This window comes from Tyto alba, unplaced genomic scaffold (assembly GCF_018691265.1).
Source record: "Tyto alba isolate M040663 unplaced genomic scaffold, T.alba_DEE_v4.0 Super-Scaffold_42, whole genome shotgun sequence".
In the NCBI taxonomy this organism is placed as follows: Eukaryota; Metazoa; Chordata; class Aves; order Strigiformes; family Tytonidae; genus Tyto; species Tyto alba.
The window spans coordinates 6,572,734-6,592,605 of NW_024881318.1; the positions used below are offsets into that span (position 1 = coordinate 6,572,734).

The 19,872-nt window shown below is 47.8% G+C and overlaps 1 protein-coding gene across 1 annotated transcript in view; it reads left to right on the forward strand.

The window, feature by feature from the left end:
• Window positions 1-1,508: 1,508 nt before the first annotated feature.
• The window catches only part of ZBTB7C (zinc finger and BTB domain containing 7C), a 46,806-nt gene continuing 28,442 nt past the window's right edge, over window positions 1,509-19,872 (forward strand). The window contains exon 1 of the mRNA XM_042804910.1: window positions 1,509-1,588. The gene's annotated coding sequence lies outside the window, so the exon portion shown is untranslated. The remainder of the gene's footprint in view (window positions 1,589-19,872) is intronic.

A 19,872-nucleotide genomic window follows, 5' to 3' on the forward strand; every position in this document is an offset into this window, starting at 1 on the left:
TGGCTTGGCAGTCGCTGGATGCTGCCCAAGTTTTGCTTTACCCTTATCTGGGGCCAGACATATTGTTCACACCGACTTCATTTACTGATTTACCCAGACACTCCTTAGAAACCCAGTAGTCAGAGGAATTGTAGATAGTAGTTTGGGTGTGGGGATGGAAGCAGTATATTTTTTTTTTTCCTACAGACCAAGAAAGTGTGTAATAAAAGTTTCAAAAGTAACCGTGCTCTTCCAAGCTGTGTCTGGGAGTGCCAGGTTGCCCGAGGCTATCTTACACTTGATTTTGCCTTGTGCTTCAGAAAGACTTCCCTTGTAGAAACAATTTTCGTTGTGATTTGGGGTTTTTTTAATGTGCTTCTTTAGAGGAAAGCCAGGACAAAGGCATGTAATGTGGAACTCTGTGTCCAGCTGCTCTCATCAGATTTATTGTATTAACAAAAAATCTGTACTTCCTTGTTGTCATAATACCTGTGCCAGGAAGGAACTTGTATTTTATTAAATGCAGTTTTTTAGGTTAATGCTCTGAGATGTGGCTGTTTAATTGGGGGCAGAATCTTGAGAATGAGCCAATCCTTGGTGCACCCAACGAGGAGAAGAGGAGGGACCTGTTATTTATCACTCAACACGATGGCCAACCCTTTGGGGTTGCACACATGCTGGCAAGCTGGCCTTAGCCAGGTTAGGCTGCTCGCAGAGGTGGCACGCTCTGCTGAGACGGAGTCCAGTGGGGTGGCTCCTCCTTGGGATGTCCTCATGGACGGGGACAGCAGGAGGTGAGTGCAGGATGGGGCTGTTGGCCATGGACAGGGCTGTTGGGCGTATGGGTGCAGCTGAGGTGGCCAGGAGGTATCTTCTCAGTCTGGGTGCTGGGGGGGCTTGCCTCCATTTTCTCACTCACTTGGGTCATTCATGTGCAAAACCTGATTTTTTTAGTTAAACGATACCCAGTTCTTTTCAAAAGAGAAGGTTTTTGTTGCCCCCCAGGTTTACCTTGTCTCAGCCAAATGGGTGCCCGGTTTGCCGGGGAAGCAGAGCAGATCAGGAGGAAATTCACCCACAGCATCACCTCTGCGGGAGCAAACCAGCATGATCAGGGGTCACCAGTTACACCAGGGAAGGGCTTGACACACTGAGTGGAAAACAAAAAAGATGCAATAAATCTTCTTTAAGAAAAATAAGATTAAAAAAAAAAAAAAAAAATCAACCCACAAAACACCAAAAAAACAAACAAACAAAAAAAAAGCCAAAAACACAACAAATCCCTAAGTTTCTCTTTCCAAAGAACTTTGTGTGCTTGTTTAAAAAGGAAACATGAAAAAAATCCCAGTAAAATCAGCCGATGTCCCGCGTGTTGTTTAGACCTGGATAGTACAGGTGGACGAGGAGGGCTCTGTGCCAAATACTTTTGGTTTAGAGGGAGTGGTGGGAGTGAATTCTCCTAACCGCTCCTAGAAAGGCTTAACTTTCCGCACACAAATCAATGACAATCTCCGCTCGGCTGCAGACACCCGGGGAGCGACGCTGCCGGATTCCCCTTGCAGCCAAGGCAGGCGAGAGGAGGACGAGGGTCGGCACCTGGAGTGGGAAGGTGGGTTGAATGCTTTATTTTCGGTTTCCGAAATATGTTATTTCAGCGGGGTTTTTTCCCCTTTTAAGGCTTTTGTGGTTTATGGAGGGGAGGGGAAGGTGTTTGAATTTCATGCTCGGAGGCTAATCGTGTTCGTGTTAGAAATCTTCGCCGCGTCGTAGCGATCCTCTGTACTAATCTATCACCATTTACATGCATTTTTAATTGCTGTTTGAACTCGAACGTGTGATTCTCTTTCTGATTTCCCTGCCTGGTATCTTGAATCTTTACCAAGCCCGGAGATTTTGGCTGTGTCTCAACACCTGTACGATACAACCTCTCAATTTGTGGGGTTTAATTTTTTATAAGTCCAGCTTAGTTATTTGCTTGTATGTTTTAGATAGGAAATATCAGTGTGAAAACACATCTGCTAACATCTTCTGAGTAGGCAGAAGGGCTCTGATAAGGCAGATTATTAATATATATAATATAATATAAACATAATGTAATGTAATAAAAAGAATATAATATATATTCTATTATATATAGTATATATAGTATGTCTATTATATATATTCCATTATATATTTTTAATATTTATTACTATTTGGTTTAAAGTAATTTTTGGTTGGGTTGTTCTTTGCAGAAAATTTGCAGGAAAAAAACCATTCTCCTCTTAAATAGGTAAAACATCTCAGCAGATTTAATGCTGGCATTGAAATCATGATTAAAGACAGGCTGGGAAGCGTGTTTGGGATGAGGCTGCTGCTCAGTGCAGGGTTAAACTCAGCTCAAGCCAACCTGCTCTGCGCTGCCTGTGCCGCAAGCGGGGATTGTTTGGGGAAACTGGAGGTGCTTTATCTGGACACCCCCTACCTGAAGTTTGGGTTGAAATCTCAGTCTGTCTTGGGAACTTTTTGCTTCTTGACTAGCAAATGGGGTGCAGCAGGACGGTATGTTATACCCGGTTAAGCTTTAATATTTTTAAGAGCTCCTTCTTGAGGTTAAATGCTGTTTCAACAGCACGAGCCCCCTCTCCAGCTCCCCCGACCCCATGTAGGTAATTCCCAGATCCGCACCGCCGATAAAAACAGCCATGGTTTTGTTTAAGGTTGGGCTGAATTAAAACAGGAGGGGAGGAACGTGCTCAGCAGAGGAGAAACCGGTGCCCGGCCATCCCGACTCGCTTTCTGGAGCGTGTCGGGTGGATGGAAACACTTGGCGCGGTTGTGCAGCTTGTTCTGCCCTCAAAAAGGGGATGTGGCAGCCACCTTCCAGTTCACCCAGGTACAATATTTGGGGGAATGAGACCGAGTCGGACTTCCTTCTCCTTTCTGCTTGGTGGAAGTGGAGGGTTTCTCTTCCTGGGAGGATTTGGAGGTTGGGAGCAGCGAAGGCAGCTGGGTCTATCTGAGCCCTGGTCGCAGGGAGCAGGTGCCGCGGGCACGGCCAGCCCTTGCTGCCTTCAGCATCTCCAACACTCCACACCGGAGAGCAAACTTTTTGCAAGCTTCTGTGCGTGTATCCTGGTGTACCCATCCCAGGACAGCCCAACAAAGAGCTCCTGGAAAGACAGATGAGATGCTCTGCCGTCTTTCCGTGGTCTTCCAGTGCTTTCCATCACTCCCACCACCGCAAAAAGGTCATTTCAAACCTGTGCTCTGGAGCAGGCAACATTTAACACCCACTTTATGCTTGTGCTTGACACTGTTTACTTCAGGTGCCAGGCAATGAGGAGTCAGACCCGGCGTGTTTGAGCACTGAGCAAGCATTTGCCATACAACCCTGGGATTTTCCAGCGAGCCCGGGGCTGTCCAGCACCTAACTCCCTTAGCCTCCTTTGAAATTCCTCCTCTAATTAATAAATAAGTGGCAAGTTTCACTGACATAATTTCGGAGCTATTGCTCTTAATTAAATTGCAAGTTATTAAAATAGTTTCAAAACACTGAAGTCTTCCCTCCCCAGTTCATATTCCTGGTCTTATTCCCATTAAGTGTCGCTGGTGTAATGGTTTTATAAACTTGGAAGTAACTAGAAAAGGCGAAGGATCTCAGACTGTATTGAAACGTGATATTTTTGAGTGTGTGTGGATGATCCTAGCAAAGCAGGCAGCGACGGGAGGGCTCATCCCTGCCCCTGGTCGTGCCTGTGCCCCTGCCCCTGCCCTCCTGGCAGGATGGGGATGGGAAGGCACCATCGCTCCGGTTCCCATCTGCATGAGGCTGTCCATGCAGCCCCACATATAATGTCTATATTTATTTATAAATATAATACATGTATTATAAATGTACATATAGCATATAAATGTACATAATGTATAATTTATATATATTATACACTACTATATTAGTGTATAATTGTGCAGAAGGGGCAGCCGGCACCCAGCTACACCGCACTGCAGGTCGGGTCAGCGAGGTAGCTGCACAGTTTATTTTCCTTTGGCTGAGAGCTTTAGCAATGAATAGAGGGAGGGGATCCGGGGCTAGGATGCTTCTGCCAAGAATGATTTGGAGGCCTCTTTATATTAGTCAGAGCTTTTTTATTCCTTACTGGAAGCCTGAGAGGAGCCGCGCGCCCGATGGCAACGTTGCTCACAGGTCTGCATAATTTTCAAGTATCGCTCATGTGAGCAGCTTGCCTTAATTATAGATTTATTTCTCGCTGCTGTTGGATTGCTGTGTTCCTTGTCCATCAAAAAGATGTCCTTGCCCCTGAGGAGCGGGTGAGTGGTGGTCGCGAGTGCTTTTTTGGGTGGGGGAGAAGCATGCCACGTCCCAGCCGGTGGTTTTGCAAGGGGCTTGATGTGCTTGGCAGCCGAAGAAGAAGAGGAGGAGGAGGAGGAGGGATTGTCCCACACATGGAAGGACCTGCGCCGTCTCCATGTGGGTCCAGGCAGGCACATGGATGTTGGGACCATCAAATGACTTCCAGCTCCCGGGGAGCGGGGAGAGGCAGCAACCCCACGTTGCCGTCCCCCACCCTGCCCTGCCTAGCAGAGAACCAGTTTGGGAAGTGCCTCCGTGTTGCCCGCGGATGAGCCAGCCCAGGAGGAGGTAGGAGACCACTTTGGATTGAGATCCTGGCACTGCTGGGAGGAGGCAGGGTGGAGGGATGGAGACCAGCCAGCTTCCTAACTATGCAAACAACCCACACCCATGTTCGGTGTTTATCCCCGCCGAGCCCGTCACCATGGTATCCGGGCACCTTTTGCCAAGGTGAGTTGAAGCTGATGGAGCAGATCCTCTGCCAAACCCCAGGCTCTCTAGGCATGTGTCTGGGAGGTCTCCTACATCAGCTGAATCTTCCAGCGTTATTGCTGCTGGGATAATCCCAATTGTTTTGCTTCTACCTCTGGACCCCCCTGCTGCTGCCTGCCCAGTCCCTCGCTGGCTCCTGTCTGCCGTGAGCTCCTCAAAGCCCCTCATCCTCACCTCTGCCAGGGGCTTTCCTTACCCCACATTGCCCCACAGTGCCGGGCAGGCAGCCGGGGAGGTGGCTTCACAGCCCCCTGTGCTGGGACTGTTGCCTCAAAGCAAAATTTGGGCCCTTTTCCCCGATGTGGCTGTGGCTCTGGGCTGCTGGGGAGCAATCTAGAGGCTGGAGGTGCCTCCAGGTACACATGGGGTCTGGGCGCATCTTTGGGTGACCAGCTGGTGATGTTCTCCTCATTGTTCATGTTCTCTATCGCTGTGCTGATGTGGTTTGGGGCAAGTTGTTCCATCTGCTACCAGCAACATGGAGGTGAGAAGGTTTGACAGCCTCCTGGGAGGATATTGGAGAAGAGGAGAGGAAAGTAGGGAAAGGAGAGAAGGGGAGAAGAGAAGGGAAGAGAGTAGAGGAGAAAAAGAAAACAGTAAAGAGGAAAGAAAAGCAAGAGCATATTTTTTCTGCTAAGTATTTAGCTGGGGAAAAAAAAAATAAAAAAGAACATTTTTTTTATCAATGTTGATCTTTTTTGAAATGGGAAATCTCCCCTCCTGCTCTACCAGCAAGTCTACCACCACTTGCTGGTGGTGTGCAAGAGGAGACAAGTCACATAAGCTAATCCCTGTCTCCTGATTCCCGTGTCCCTTCCAGACCTCCCCAGCCTTGCAAGGGTGCAGATTTCTGCTGCAGCTGCCCTTCTTACCCAGAAATAATGGGTCAGGGGATGAAACTCGAGGCAGCCTAGGATGCATTTGGTGGCTTCTCAATCCTAGCAGCTGCCCAGCGATTGCATTACAGCTGCTTTTATACTCTGCCCTGAGAGACTGAACACCAGCTGAAAGAGGACTCTGACAGTCCACCTCAGCCGGGATTAATGCCTCTGTGCCATGGCTAGATGCTGGAAATACTGGAAGGGGACAGATTGCAGAAGAAATGGGCCAGATTTGCTTTCCTTTATCATCAGGCCCAAGTCTCACTGCCTTCTGTCTTTAGGGACCTGTTGCTTAATGTTTCTTTTATGGATGAGCCAACCTTCTCCATGGGCAGGAGGCAGGTCTCAGCCCCTTCAAGGTGCTAGGTGGCTTTGGGAGCTGCAGGGGAATATGAGAACATCTGAGCATCCCAGGGCAGAGAAGAAGGTTGAGATTTACATCCAGGCCCAAGCTTTCTTCACATCTGGCAACTTCTGCCTTCTTAGTCCTGTCTGAAAAGAAATTAGAAGAGATTAGCTTTTCTGCGCCTTAATTTCCCTGGATGTAAAACAAATCAGCAGTCCCCTTCTGTGAGTCTAGGTCTGTTTTTGACAGGACGTGGAGATGCTCTAGAAATAGGGTGGTAAAATGAATGCCAAGTGCTATACTGAAAGAGGATCAGGAGTTTTACGCTCCTGGCTGCAGAGGAGCAGGCAGGTTGCAATATTCCAGCCTTTCCATTGTGCACATGCACTTTCCAAACAGTTTTGTTGCAATTAATTACAGTGTAATTAAAGCAGAACGACAGTGCTAACTAAGGGCAAAATCTTGTGAAACAAATAGTGTTTGGGCTGATTTTGTAATTGCTCCAGGTTCCCCAGATACAAATTACACTGTCAGGGCTCCTGATTTATGGCAGAGCGATATACGCATGGATAACTCAGGGCAAGAGCTGCTTGCGTGTGTTGCAGGTGTGGAGGTCCATGTCCCATCGGTTCTCCTCGTGGGTGACCCCATGAAGTGTGTGGTTCTCCTTGAAGTGTGGGTTCTCCTTGAAGTGTGGGTTCTCCTTGAAGTGTCCTATGGCCAGCAGGACAGGGGTGGCACCAGCTGTCCCCTTCTGCCCCATCCCCAAAGCTTCTCATGAGGTTTCCTCACCATGGAGGTGGCAATGCCGCCCTGGGTGCAACTCCACCCTGGGCAGAGGGACAAAGCTGGTGGCAAGCCACCAGCAAGGACACGGTGCGCAGAGGCATCTCCAGCCGATGGGACGACATGGCTGATGGGGCAGTTTAGCGCTTGGGTCCCAACTTTTTCATGCTTGCTGAAAGTCTCCACGTGGGTGATCAGGCAAGGCTTGACTTTGCTAAATCGCACGGCAGATTGTGCTGCCTGATCCTTCTCTGGCTCTCTGGTGGGGCCATGACAAATTGCGCTGGAGCACAGTGACTCAGCTGGGGAAGGTGACCTGCAAAGGGAATACAAAGAGGTTGTGCCCTTATCTGCTTCTCCGAGGGGGACGGGGCGTTTTGTTTTATAGATTTGTTTCCTCCACTCCCGTTTCCAGCTGTACTGGGAATATTGCACTTTGTTTTTATGCAGGAAGTCCCTTTCCAGATTAGAGAACTGGAGTGGGTGTTTTCCCACCTTTAATTAAAAAGAGTGAAGCTGTGACTTTTTAGCAAAGAAATCCTGCCTTGCAAGTGTTTGAAGTTCATTTGAGTTAAAGCATTTCAAGAAATGCACACAAAAACTCCAAAGTGTCCAGACATCGCTGCCTGGAGTTCAAAAATAAGTGAGGTACACTTCTGAAAAAGTCACGAGATCAAGTGAAAAACAAGGAGATGAGCTAAAAGCATCAATTCTTACAAGTAAACCCTTCTGTGTTCTTTATTTTTACCACTGAACGCTGGCGTCGGGGCCACGAGTCGCTGTCTGCTGGTGTCAGTGCCGGCGTGAGCCTGCTCAGTCACGCCGAGGGCTCCCCGTGGGATTCAGCCACGGAGACACGATCTCTTCACCAGCCACCACTAAATCCTCTGGTGCTCACGAACACCCTTCGCTGTGGGCCATGGGTGGCTTCCCAGTGTACCTGGAAAGCCGTGATGGTTCACACCACCATCCCGGCTGCGGCTTAGGGTTGAGCATCTTCCCCCAAAGGGTTTGGATGTTGGGTACCAGTGCCCGCCCCCATCCCCCCCGCCCCCCCCAGCACATCCCACCAGCAGCTGGCTGCTGCTCTGAATACTAAATCCTGAGACAGAGAGAGGGAGCCCGTACGCTGATTAATTTGAGCTGCTCTTATCCTGGTTTCAAAGTAATTGTCTCTCCTGTCCACAATTTTCTCTCCTTACATTTCACTGCATATTTATTAGGTTTTTGTGAGGCTATCTGCAGCCACATTAAACCAATTTACTCCTTGAAATGTCTGACCTTTGATCTGCCAGCCACTGCCTTTCGGAGCCAGAAAAAGAGCCTTTAATAACGTGTCACATGAAAGGCTTGCTGCAGAGCCTGTCACTTGTACACCCAAACTCCAGTTAATATAGTATCGGATGAATCAATTATTGCCTAATAATTGTTACTTATATTTTTGTGCGAAACAAAAAGAGTATATTTTCCCCTCTTTTCCTGGTCGCTTTATAATCTCCCACTAGAGAAAAGTAATAAGGCAAATACATGCACACAGCTATGATTAATATTTCTCAAGCAACATCTCCAACCTTTGTAGCCAGTTCTGATCCTAGCAGCCATGAGGGTTTTTGCAGAGGTGTTAGACTATCTGGGTGCATCTCATTTTAGGAGTCCCTGCAACATCTCTGTGTGCTCTGCTGTGTCTCCTGAGCCCCTCCAGCCATCCTCTGCAGCAGACATAGGAGAGGCGAGAGGGGTGAGTGGGTTGCAAAGTGCTTTGCTGGGGATGTTTCAGCTGTTTTCCAGGCAAGGACAGTGAGGCGGGTGTGTGTGTGTGTGTGTGTGTGTTGTGACTTGTCTGTCACAGCACAACTGGAAACAGCCACCCCAAGGACCATGCTCCTCACCATCACCTCCCAGCACCCTGGGCACCTCCCGGTGTCCTAGTGCATCAGGGCTGGATGCTCCTGTGTCATCGCTGGAGGACAGGCATGCCGCTCCAGGGGTGATGCCTCACCTCCCAGCCCATGGAGAGGACAAAGTGGGGAGGGGGACCCCTTCCAGTGGGGTGCTGACACTACTGCCACAGCCAGCTCTCCAGGCCACAAGACTGGGCAGCTCACATCATGGTCGTGACTGCATCCAGCCACACCAGCTACCTTTTGTTTTACATTTTTATCATGTATCTGAAGTGACCAGTACATTATCTTTTACTGCTACGGAGCCATCAAGCTCTCAGGGCGTTGCTGGGAAAAATAGAGGCAGATGTGGCCAAGCTTCTGTTGAAATAAGGACGTGAGGATGGAGCTGGTGGGTTGCAGTGTAACTCCCTTGGGGTCTCTGCAGCCTCTGGGCACAAGATGCTGCTGTCCTGAACCCCAATAAGTCATCTGTAGCATCTTACACTGGGTCTGAGACCCTTTTTTGTCAGGCTACTGGCTCTCTGCACCTAGTTTGGGCTGCTTTTGGGGATGATGGAGAACATTGTTCAGATCCTCATGGGAGCCAGAGCATCCACAAGGCTCCAGGGGTACAGGACCCTCTGCTTGGTCAGTGGGGCTTTGCTCATGCTTTGGGGAGAGGTCTCCCTAGCTCTCCCAACCTCCCCCCTGGTAGGGACATCAATCCTGCTTCTGCTGAAATCAGCAGCAAAGCTGAGTTTCATGAGGATGAAATGGGCCGGTGAAGTTTAATCACAGCAATTACAGTTTCTGTCACCTGCAAGGTTCTCCGATGCATCACTCTGAAACAACATCTTGCCCAGGAGCTCCATTTCACTCCCAGTGACATCTCTCCAGGGCAAGAGCAGGCAGCTGTCCGGAGAGGAGCATGCCTGGGTACAGATCCATCCTGGAGGTGGCCTTGGCAACACACTTTGTCATTTATGTATTATTTATTTTCCCTGACGCTTTTCATCTCTTACGTAGTTGCTTAACAGCACCGGGCTTTTACAAAGTGATGGAGAAGGGCTGAAAAATGCAGGAGGCAACCCAGGTCTCCTCTCTCTGCTTTAATCTTCCTGGGATGACTTCTCGCTTGCCATATGGGGAGGGATGTGCTCCTGACATCCTCAGCCTGCAAAACACCGCAGAGTTGAGCAGAAGCAAAGTCTCAAGTTTCAAGGGAAGAAGAAACCATCTGCATCTCTCTCTAGCACATCTGTGCTGATTTGGCTCTGCGAGGACTTGGTTGCAAGCCTGTAGGATTCATCTTCAGAAAGGCTGGTATTAATTGCCGTTGAAATGGGAAGCGATAAAAGCTGGGTGAAGAAGAGGTGAAGAAAAACGGGGAAGCTTGGAAATACTATGGGCTGATAATTCGTTCCGTCAATCTTGAGTGTATTAACAACATTGATGGTTAAAATCATTACTGTGGGAGGCCATCTGTTAGGCTTTGCCTACCATGAATTGGGAGGGGAGGTGAAAGTGAACATCACTGGGGAAGTTTCAAACCAAATCCCAAATTTGAGGTGAGATTCAGATGGTCCTGAAGACCTTCATAAACCTGCATTTCTTATCTACGTTAAAAAATAAATGTACTAAGACAGATCTCATTCTCTGTACTGTCTACTGCATTTCGGACGTAGGCACCTAATCTAGCTTCCACCTTTAATACTGGCTCACGCCTTGTGCCTTCATCTCTGCTTACCCAATGAAAAAAGACAGGATCAGGGAGCACATTTTATCTAGGACTGTTTCCAAGTTGAGCTTCAGAGAGGAAGTTAGCCTGGAATAAGATAGGGATGAGGAGAGGCACCTGTGTTGATCCTGGCCACGGAAAGCCACCATATGGACCTGGAAGTCCTGTCCTTGAAGACCCTACAAAGACTTTTACCTCTGTCCTCGAGTTTCTGAGAAATCAGCACTTTGCTTTCACACTTTCCAGCAAGGAGAGCCCTGGAATTGTGCATTGATTCTCCTTAAAATGATGCTGTCACTTTTACCTTCATCTTTTACATTCAGCATCCCATGGCACCCAGGCAGGAGCATCCCAGCCAAGATGCTCCACATTATTTTCCATCCCTAAATCCATGGATGCTCAGCTTGTGGTCCCTGCCATACCCCATCCGTGCAGACAAGGGGAAGTTCAAGCCTTTCTGATCTTCAGATTTTCTCCTTCGGAGATGAAATTTATACTCCCTGCCATACCTTGCAGGGATGCTGCTGGGATAAATTAGTTAATAGACCAAATCTCACTCCCCTGCCTCTGCGAGAGCAATCGCCGTGTGGCTGAGTCCAGCATTCACCTTTCCAATGACCACAGGGGTCTTTGGGTTGGGACAGTTGGGATTTTGCCACGACTTGGGCGGGAGCATCCTGTGGACCCCGACAGAATCCAGCCCTTGGGTGGCAAAGGTCTGAGGCTGTTGCAAAGATGCCACAGATGCCTCCCTGCAGCCCTACACCGCATAATTTCCAGGCTCGCAGTGCTGTCTCTGCAAAGGTAGATTTGGTTTCTATTAATAAGGGGATAATAGCACGGGAAACCTGGCTACAGGATGGCCCGTACCCAATTACCGCGGTCGCTGGGCTACAGCAGCTGCTTCCCTGCAATTATCCCACCGTGCGCTGGTGCAGCACAGCCCTCTGCGTTTTATTCTTAGTAACAGAGCCCCGGGCAAGGTCAGGGGGGCCCCTACAGCCAAAAGTCCCTGGCTGGGGGATGCAGGAGCTGAGATGGGGATGGCAGAGCCACCTCAGTGTCACCCACTGGTGGAGAAATCGGTGGGGGCAACAGAGGAACGATGTATCCCCACCCGCAGCAGATGCAGCCACGAGGCTGGCAGCAAGGCAGTGCCCTCTTTTGTCCTTATCCCAAGCCAAGTGGTGCAGGGGGGTCCAGGTGACCCCCATGGGGCACATCAGTCACTGCAGGGTCCATATCAATCGGCCTTATTTTGGGGGGGGGCACAAAATCCCCAATCCAATCAAAATATGGTTAGTGGTGAACGTGGCAGTGTTAGGTTTATGATTGGTCTCGATGATCTTAAGGGTCTTTTCCAACTGAAATGATTCTGTGATTTTATGATTCTGTCATTTAAGACTGCACATGATGCTTGGTCTTGCTCCCAGTATAAAATGGGCTGTAGGGCAGCTGTTCTGGTTTGCACCCACTGGGAACTGGCCCGTCCATCTTAGCAAGTTAGTGTGGGAATCATTGAGTCAGGAGGGGCAGGGGGTGGTCTGGGGATTGAGATTTGGGGAATCCGGGGTGAGTTTCTTTTCCAGCACATGCCCTATGCATCTGTAGGAAGCCACTTTGCTTCTTTATCCCACAACTGGGTATCCGTAAACACAGATAATAGCCTGACAGAGGGAAGCAGTGAGAAGAAATACATTACAGCCAGGGAGATGCTCAAAGGAAAGCTACCCAAATCACTCTAAAAACACGGAAGACCCTTCCTAAACCTGTGTTGGTTGTGGGAAAGCAGTGAATGGAAAATATATGTCAGGGATAAAAAGTGCTGCTTAAAGGGCAGGAATAAAGCCTTTCTTGTGAGAAAAGCCCAGCTCTAGTCTGTGCTGTTTCAAATTAAGTTTTCAGTTTCCTAAAGGCAGCAGACAATGCTTCACTCAATTCTCTCCCCACTGTCATTAAAACTCGAGTGTGTTGTCTGGATATAGTATTTTGCCCTACCTTAAGAGCTCTAATCTTTTTAGGACCATTTCTTGCCTCTATCTGTAGACAGTCGAAAGCCTTCTCAACCGCGGAGTGAAATACAATCCCTGTCTTAGGGAGCTTTACCTCCCCTTTGTCTTCTGCAAAGACAGAGGGAAAATAACCACTTAACAAATCTGCCAGGTCTGAATTTTCTCCCCCCCTCCATCTCCCCTTTTGCAGCTATCATTTGTCGTGGGTTGCTTTCTCCCGGTGCCACCCGCCTGTTGCAGGGAGATGGCGAGGAGCCTTTTATTGTTTGCTGAACAATTCCCTGCAATTTGCTGTTCTCTATTTCTTTCGGGCTCCTTTAATCCTTTTTTCACTTGCTGCTGCTTATTTTTAGCTCGCACGCCGTTCTCGTTTCTTCCCCAAAACTGTTTATGTTTTGAAAAGCCCCACTTTGCTGCTGATGGCACCTTTTTTTTGAGCATCCCATGTTGCCTGCAAAGTCCTACCTGCCCTCTCCTTCCCTCAGTGCCCTGCCGGGCTGGGTGTTGGATGCAAAGGACTGCCATTTTCAGCTTTCTCAAGTTTCCCTGTTTTTCCCTTGGAAGCGCTCCTCCAGCCCTCCCTGGAAACCCACTTTCCCTTCGTGCCCAAATCATTTCACTTTTGTTTAGTGAAAATCCCAGGAATGCCGAGCTCTCAGCAAGGCCACCAGCCCAAGCCCTGTCATCTCAGCTCCTCGGGGTGATTTATGCTGTCCCGGTGCAAACCGAAATCCTCCGGCTTTGCTGGGTGCCAAAACGCTGCCGGCGATGGGCTGAGCCAGCCGGCTGCCAGGCTGGTGCCACCGACCACGAGGTGTGGCCACGAGGTTCAGCACGTGGCAACCACCTGGCATGTGGTGGCCCCGATCTGGAGCCCCTCTGAGGTGTAGGCTGCTTTTAGTCTTAGGATAAACCTGAGCTTAGGTGGGAGCCAGCTGATTGTCTAGATAAGGTGGTGAGTTGGGATTTGGAAGAGCTAACACCAAATTTTGGCTCTACCATGGGCTTCCTCTATGGCCTTCGGCACATCACCGAATATCTATGTTCCTCATCTGTACAAACAAGGTAATCTCTTTTTTTCTCCCTCTGTTTATTTGGAGCACAGGCATTTAGGGATGGATTGCTCCTTCTTTGGTCTTGTTTATACAGTGCCTATAAGGGGATGAGCGTCCTGCTTGTAGCTATAAGACACTGGTGCAGCATAAATGGTCACTGCAATTAGTAAGAGCAATAATAATAATAATAATAATAATAATAATAATAATAATAATAATAATAATAATAATAATAAACTCTTCACCTTGCATAGTAGAAACAGTCTCATTTGAAGATGCTCCAAGCTATCATCAGCAAACAACACTGGTGGATATTTTTATTTCCTTGCCTGTATGTATGCTGGTAGGGCTGTGTTTTGCTCCTGTTAATCCCTTCTCCTGCCTACTATCAGGATTCAGAAATTCAAGCAGGACTTTCTTATCCGTACAAACATCTCCTGATCTGCCCCAGTTGACTGCCCTGAAGGCAAATAGCAACTTCCAGCATAACCCCCCCTTGTTCTTGAGCTATCCAAACTGTCCCCGCTGTGTCAGCCAGGAAGATATATTTCATTTCTCCCTGGTGGTCCTGTCTCCTCCCTCGTTAATATTGCAACAAGCATTCCTCCTCGGGAGCACCGCCTGTCCCTCGGGAATGCTTTGAGCCTTCTTTTTTTTTTGAGGCAGGTGTATGGCAACTCTGCTAGCTCCATCCTTCACGCAGGCACAAAGCCGGTAGCATCAGGTCTGCCTTTTTCCTGGGATCACCCAGAAAGCAGATTTATCGCAATCTTCATTGTTCTTTGCCACTGTTTGTTTTGTTTTGTTTCAATGAACAGGTGAATTTATGTTGGAAAAGCAAAATTTTTCCTGCATCAATTTCCTGACCTAAGAAATTCTTGGGAATAGGTCTCATTTTGGTGCTTTTTTGTTTGTCTTCTGAAATGCCGCTGGCGGCTGGAGATGCAGCGACGGAGCTGCATCTTTAATTGCTGTTTTCATGAGTATCATGGCAACTGCGCTGTGGTTTGGGAAAAAAAAAGTGGGATCTCTGTTAATAACCAACTGGTCTTGCTGCTGGTATCTCAGACCAGTAAAAAAAGTTATTTCTGCTATCTTGTAATAACAAACTGATTTTCTCTGTTGTCTTTCAACTTTGGATAAGTTCTTGCTCCCATTTGACTTTAATAGGTGCTATTTTGTTTCCATCATTATTACTCAATAGTAAAATCTTTTCCCGGCAACTTTACCAGAAGTAGATTTATGGCTATGAAAATAAACTTGGGCGTGATGAGATCTTGTCATTTTATTATCTATCAAGCACCTTGAATGACTTTGTAGTTATCAAAATGTAATTATACATTTAGATTTTTCCATCATCTCTGTTGGGGTTTTTTTAAGAGGGAAATGTTAAAAACTAAGACATCCATGCTTAATATACCTCCAAGTATAACTGCTATTGACTTTACTGTGGCTTCTTCCAGAAGGGCAGAAAATAAGCACTGTGCACTCCGATGGTGCAGGTCTGCCCAGAGTGATGTTCATGTTAAGACACATCTTCAGGGGTTTTTTCATGAGCACGGAAAATGTTGACGTTTCCTGGTTTAAGATACGGTATTTACTGATTCTTACGCGGGGCTGGATGTTAATTGTCATCGGAGGCTCTGGGTGTGGGCGAATCATTGTATAATGCCCACACCCTTTGGGTGGCTTAGGGTGCGGCGTTGTCTTTGCCTCACCATGCAGTTTTAAGATGTATTATTACTCCAAAGTAACACGCCCTTCCGTGCTTCGTTGTTTTTATTAGGGATTGCTCTGAACCAGCCCTCCAAGCACCTGGCAAAGCCACCGCTGGATGTGGAGCTCCTAACCTCGGCTTGCCTGGGCTTCCCGCTGGGATTCCCTGCAGAGCAGCTCTCACCGCTGGTGCTTTGCGGTGGGAGGGGGTCGAGTGGGGCATCTCGATGGGCACGTCGGCATGTAGCCAAAGGCATCCAGTGTGGTTGGAGACCACCGGGGGCTTGGGATGATCTTAGCTAGGCTGAGCTCCTAGACGGAGCCTACCTAGATGGAGCTTTCCGTGATGAGTAGCGGTAGGAGATGGAGAGGTGGGGAAGGTGAATATTTCCATTGGGACTGGACAGGGCAGGAGAGAGTTAGCCCTTTGCAGAGGACTTCTAGCAAGGACTTCTAGTCCCTTTTTGGGGACTTTGGTTGGACTTGCCCTGTGCAAGGTCTTTTGAATTTACGTACTGTCCCACCTCAGTTTCCCACCTCTCTGTGAGATGAGGATCGTGATAACTACCCAACCACTTCCTCCATGTGAGGATCGTGATAACTTCCTCCATGTGGTACAGGCTCCTGGTGGCGGACAATATTGCTAATTCCTTCTCCAAATTAAGCCTTTTTTTGCAGACTGTTTGGAAATAGATGTCCCACTGAAGAGCTCACTTCATACATCCCATATGACCTTTTGCATAAGCACACCAGATGTCACATCTTCTCTACCCTGGCACAGCCACCACAGTGGCTCCTTCACCATCTCCACCTGGCCAGCCCCCGGGACTATCCATGATGTCAGTGATGACATCTCACCCATGGTCACCCCATCGCTCACCTCTAGGTCCCCGTCTTCCACTCCAGCCACCCGGTTCTTCATCTGTGAAGGGTTTTATTACTTTTTTCTTGCCTGAAGTAGGGGAATGTATTTAAATGAAACACATCCAAGGCAAACTCTAGGAGAAGTCTCACCTTTCCCCGTGCCACATGATTGAATAGGGGGGCAAAGATGCAACCCCCTTATTAGAGTAATATAATTTTCCATCTCAAATAGGAACCAGGGATGTTTTAATGATTGGGCTCATTAGATGGACTTTCCACTTAAAGTGTCTGTCTGGCAATTAAGGCTGTGAAAAGCATGACTGATGACCACACCTTCTGTGACTTAATGGGGAGTCTGAAGGCTGATCTTATTATCACACTGATACAGTCTGTGATAAAAAAGAATTTAAGATACTCTCCAGAGATTTATTTGCCCATTAGGAAGCTGCCAGGAGAAGGTTAAGGGAACTTGTAAGGTCAAAGCTGAACAGAGAAAAGTACTAAACACTTGGGATCTGGGTGGGCAGAAACCAGAGGACACAGTTTCTGCTCTTTGCTCCACCACTGACCTGTTACATGGCCTTCATCAAGTCACTTTATTTCTGTTTTTTTCTTTCTGATGTGGCTGGTCATCACCTTGTTGGACACAGTGGTAGCCCTGCAGATGCTTGATGTAGCAGCACATGGAGCCTTGGAGGCACATGTCCCTGTTGCTATCTGCTGCCAGAGATGCCCGTGGGAAAAAAAAAAAAAATGTGCTGAGTGGAAGGAAGCACCTACAGTTGAGAGGAAAGCGATGATGTTTAGGATGAGGATATGAAAAAGGGTATGGCAGAATTTCTATTCTCCTCCAAGAGCATCCTCATGGGTCCTCAGTGATTCCCTAACCTATTCTGTCCGCTTTAAAATGTGACCTGCTGTAATATTTTACTTAAGCCTGGTGTTTAATGGACTGGAAATTATTGTAGAGCTCACTGTGCTGGTTTCACACCTCCTGTTGGGTACCATTTTACTGACATTAGCTTGCCATAGCTTGTCAGTGATTTTAACTGTGCTGATGGGTTGAACGCCCCAGGATACAGGAGCTGGCTCTTTCAGCTTTGTACTTCGCTTTAGCTTCCTTAAGTACAATTGGGAGAGATAATTCAGCTAAATATGTTTTAGTACAAAGTGAAGTTTTTGATGACAAAAAAACTACTGTGCTTTTGGGTCAGTTTTGTCAGATTAATGGAGGAATTGTGAAAAACGGAACTGTTTCCTTTCAGCATCCTCAAATTGAAAGCCTTGACTTTCACAGGCAGCATGATTTGTTTGCCTCAACATTTTCTGTGTTTTTAATTAAAACAGATGCCCAGTATTTAGGGAAAACATTTTGTTTCAGGCCAAGCAAGTAATTTTTTAACGTTTTTCAGTTCCAGAAAGGAGAAGGCCTGCTCACTCCCACCCTCCTGCTCCTGAAAAGCCTCCTCTCCTTTGCTCCGCATCCTTTGCAAGGGGGTAGCACTGACTCCAGCCCCGGCTGGTCCATTAGGAAAGCAAAGAGTCCCAGATTTCTCTCATCGTCCCTCCACTTCGTCTTCCTTTTGTGCCCAATCGAGTGTTGGGAGGTAAAAAAAAAACCCGCACCATATATTACTTAGATTTGTGTGAAAACTAAATAATTTAATATGAAGACATTTGCTTTATGTCTTTTAAGGAATCCTTTTGAAGTTGACTCTTTTGACCTTCGAGGCCCTGCATAATTTTTCCTTCTCCTCTCTCCTCCTCTTTGTTGTTCCTTGCACTCTTGTAATCTTCTCTCCTGCCTGCTTCCTTCATCTCCTCCCACCCTGCTCTGTGACTCCACTTATCTGTGCCCCGTGTTTGAAGTGCTCGGTGGCTCATGCAGCCAGCAGCCTCCTCTCCCCCCTCAAGCCTTCCTCCCAGCTCCTCTTTGCTAGGAGCCTCTCCTACCCACCCTGTTTTCTCCTGCTGGCGTTTCACCTGGGCTCTTTCTACCCCCTGAATTGCTTTTTTCCTCCCTTCCATCGGGAAATGTTAAATTAAGGGACCTGCCTTAATCTTCTGGCTGGCCAAGTGCAATACGTCCACCCACAGCTTTCAGCAGGGGATGGGCTCTCTTCCCTCTCTCCAGACATAAGTAGGACTCCACCCTCCCGTGCTAATAGTGTAATAACTGTGTGAGCTTCCTGGGCTGAATCCACATCATGTCCAACCCCACTGTCTTCTCTGTTGGCTTCCTGGTCTCCCCACAGGTGGTTTTTGGGAACGTACGTTCCTACACTGTCCAGCAAGCAGTGGGGTCCCAGCATCCCATCAGCAGGCTCTGGCGGTGCTCTAAAGTCAGAGTTTGGACTAATTCAATAAAAGAGGTTTTGTCCAATGAAAAAGATCATTTAAGTAGTAAATAAAAATTGCTATAGAGGTTCAATTTTATGAATTCAGGGAATGGTTTTCTCTGTTTACCAGGAGCTGTAGCTTCACTGGGGTGAAGGGGAGGATTCAGCTGACTTATCACAGAAGCATAGAATGGTTTGGGTTGGAAGGGACCTTCAAAGGCCATCCAGTCCAGCCCCCTGCCACGAGCAGGGACATCTTCAGCTCGATCAGGTTGCTCAGAGCCCCGTCCAACCTGGCCTGGGATGTTCCCAGGGATGGGGCATCCACCACCTCTCTGGGCAACCTGGGCCAGTGTCTCACCTCCCTCATCGTAAAGAATTTTTTCCTTCTTTCTGACTTCAATGGAACAAGCAGTCTTCTTTCTGAAGAGTAAATTTAGCTCTGAATAAAGGATGTGTACACATGCACATGCATGTTTCATAGAGATATTTAGGCATGAGAGTGCTGGTATTGGAGGGGAAGCAAAACTCCTGCCCTGCATTTATCTGGGCAAGGTTTTCTTGTTTATTCCCCAGGAGGAAGGAGTATGGATTTGCTCCTGATGCAGGTAAATATTCATAGTGATTTCATGAGGACTTGAATTCCTCCTTCAGCAAACGTGTGAGCTGAGAAAGGGCAGCAGTGGTTAGTTTTATAAAGAAATGCTCTCCTTTCTTGCCAGGGTACAGAGTTCATTTTTCCACTGACGCATCTCTGACAAACACCCAACGAGAACGTGGAGTGGGGAGCCAAGTGATTGTGTTGTCATGGCAAAGACTAGTGAAAGAAGAGCAAGATTTATATCATGGCTGCTCAGAGGGTTGGAGTAAAATGGCCCAAAGCCAGAAGTCATGCAGGCATGGCTGATACGGTCTTCAGTTTTTGCCAAGTGTGGGCTGGTTGGTGGCTTATGTGAAATGGGCTGCATAGTCCTGGTCCAAGTCTTGGTGGGCAAGATTCCACATCACAGAAACCAGCCGTACAGTTGACACTTTTGCTGACAGTCTTAGCAGAAAGATGAGTCGCTGAATTGGCCCTGAAGACGAAAAAAAAAAAAAAAAAAAAAAAATTCAAAGAGTTTTGCAACTACAGAAGTGCTACCTTCTACCAGGGAAGTGAGAAGAGCAGATGACCCCAGAAATCCTGGCACACACACACAACTACGGTGATGTGTTTACTTTACCAAAAGCAGTAAGGGGAGAACTTTAGGTTGCTCTCTGGAGATGTGGCCTCGGGTGCAAGTCCCCTGCATGCCTACGGTTGTATTATTTCATCTCCTTTGTGCCTTGGCTCCCTACCTGCAAAACCAGAGCATGGAGTCAGAGAATGGTTTTGGTGGCTGGGACCTTTGGAGGCTCCTGATTCAACTTCCCACTCTAGGTCAGGC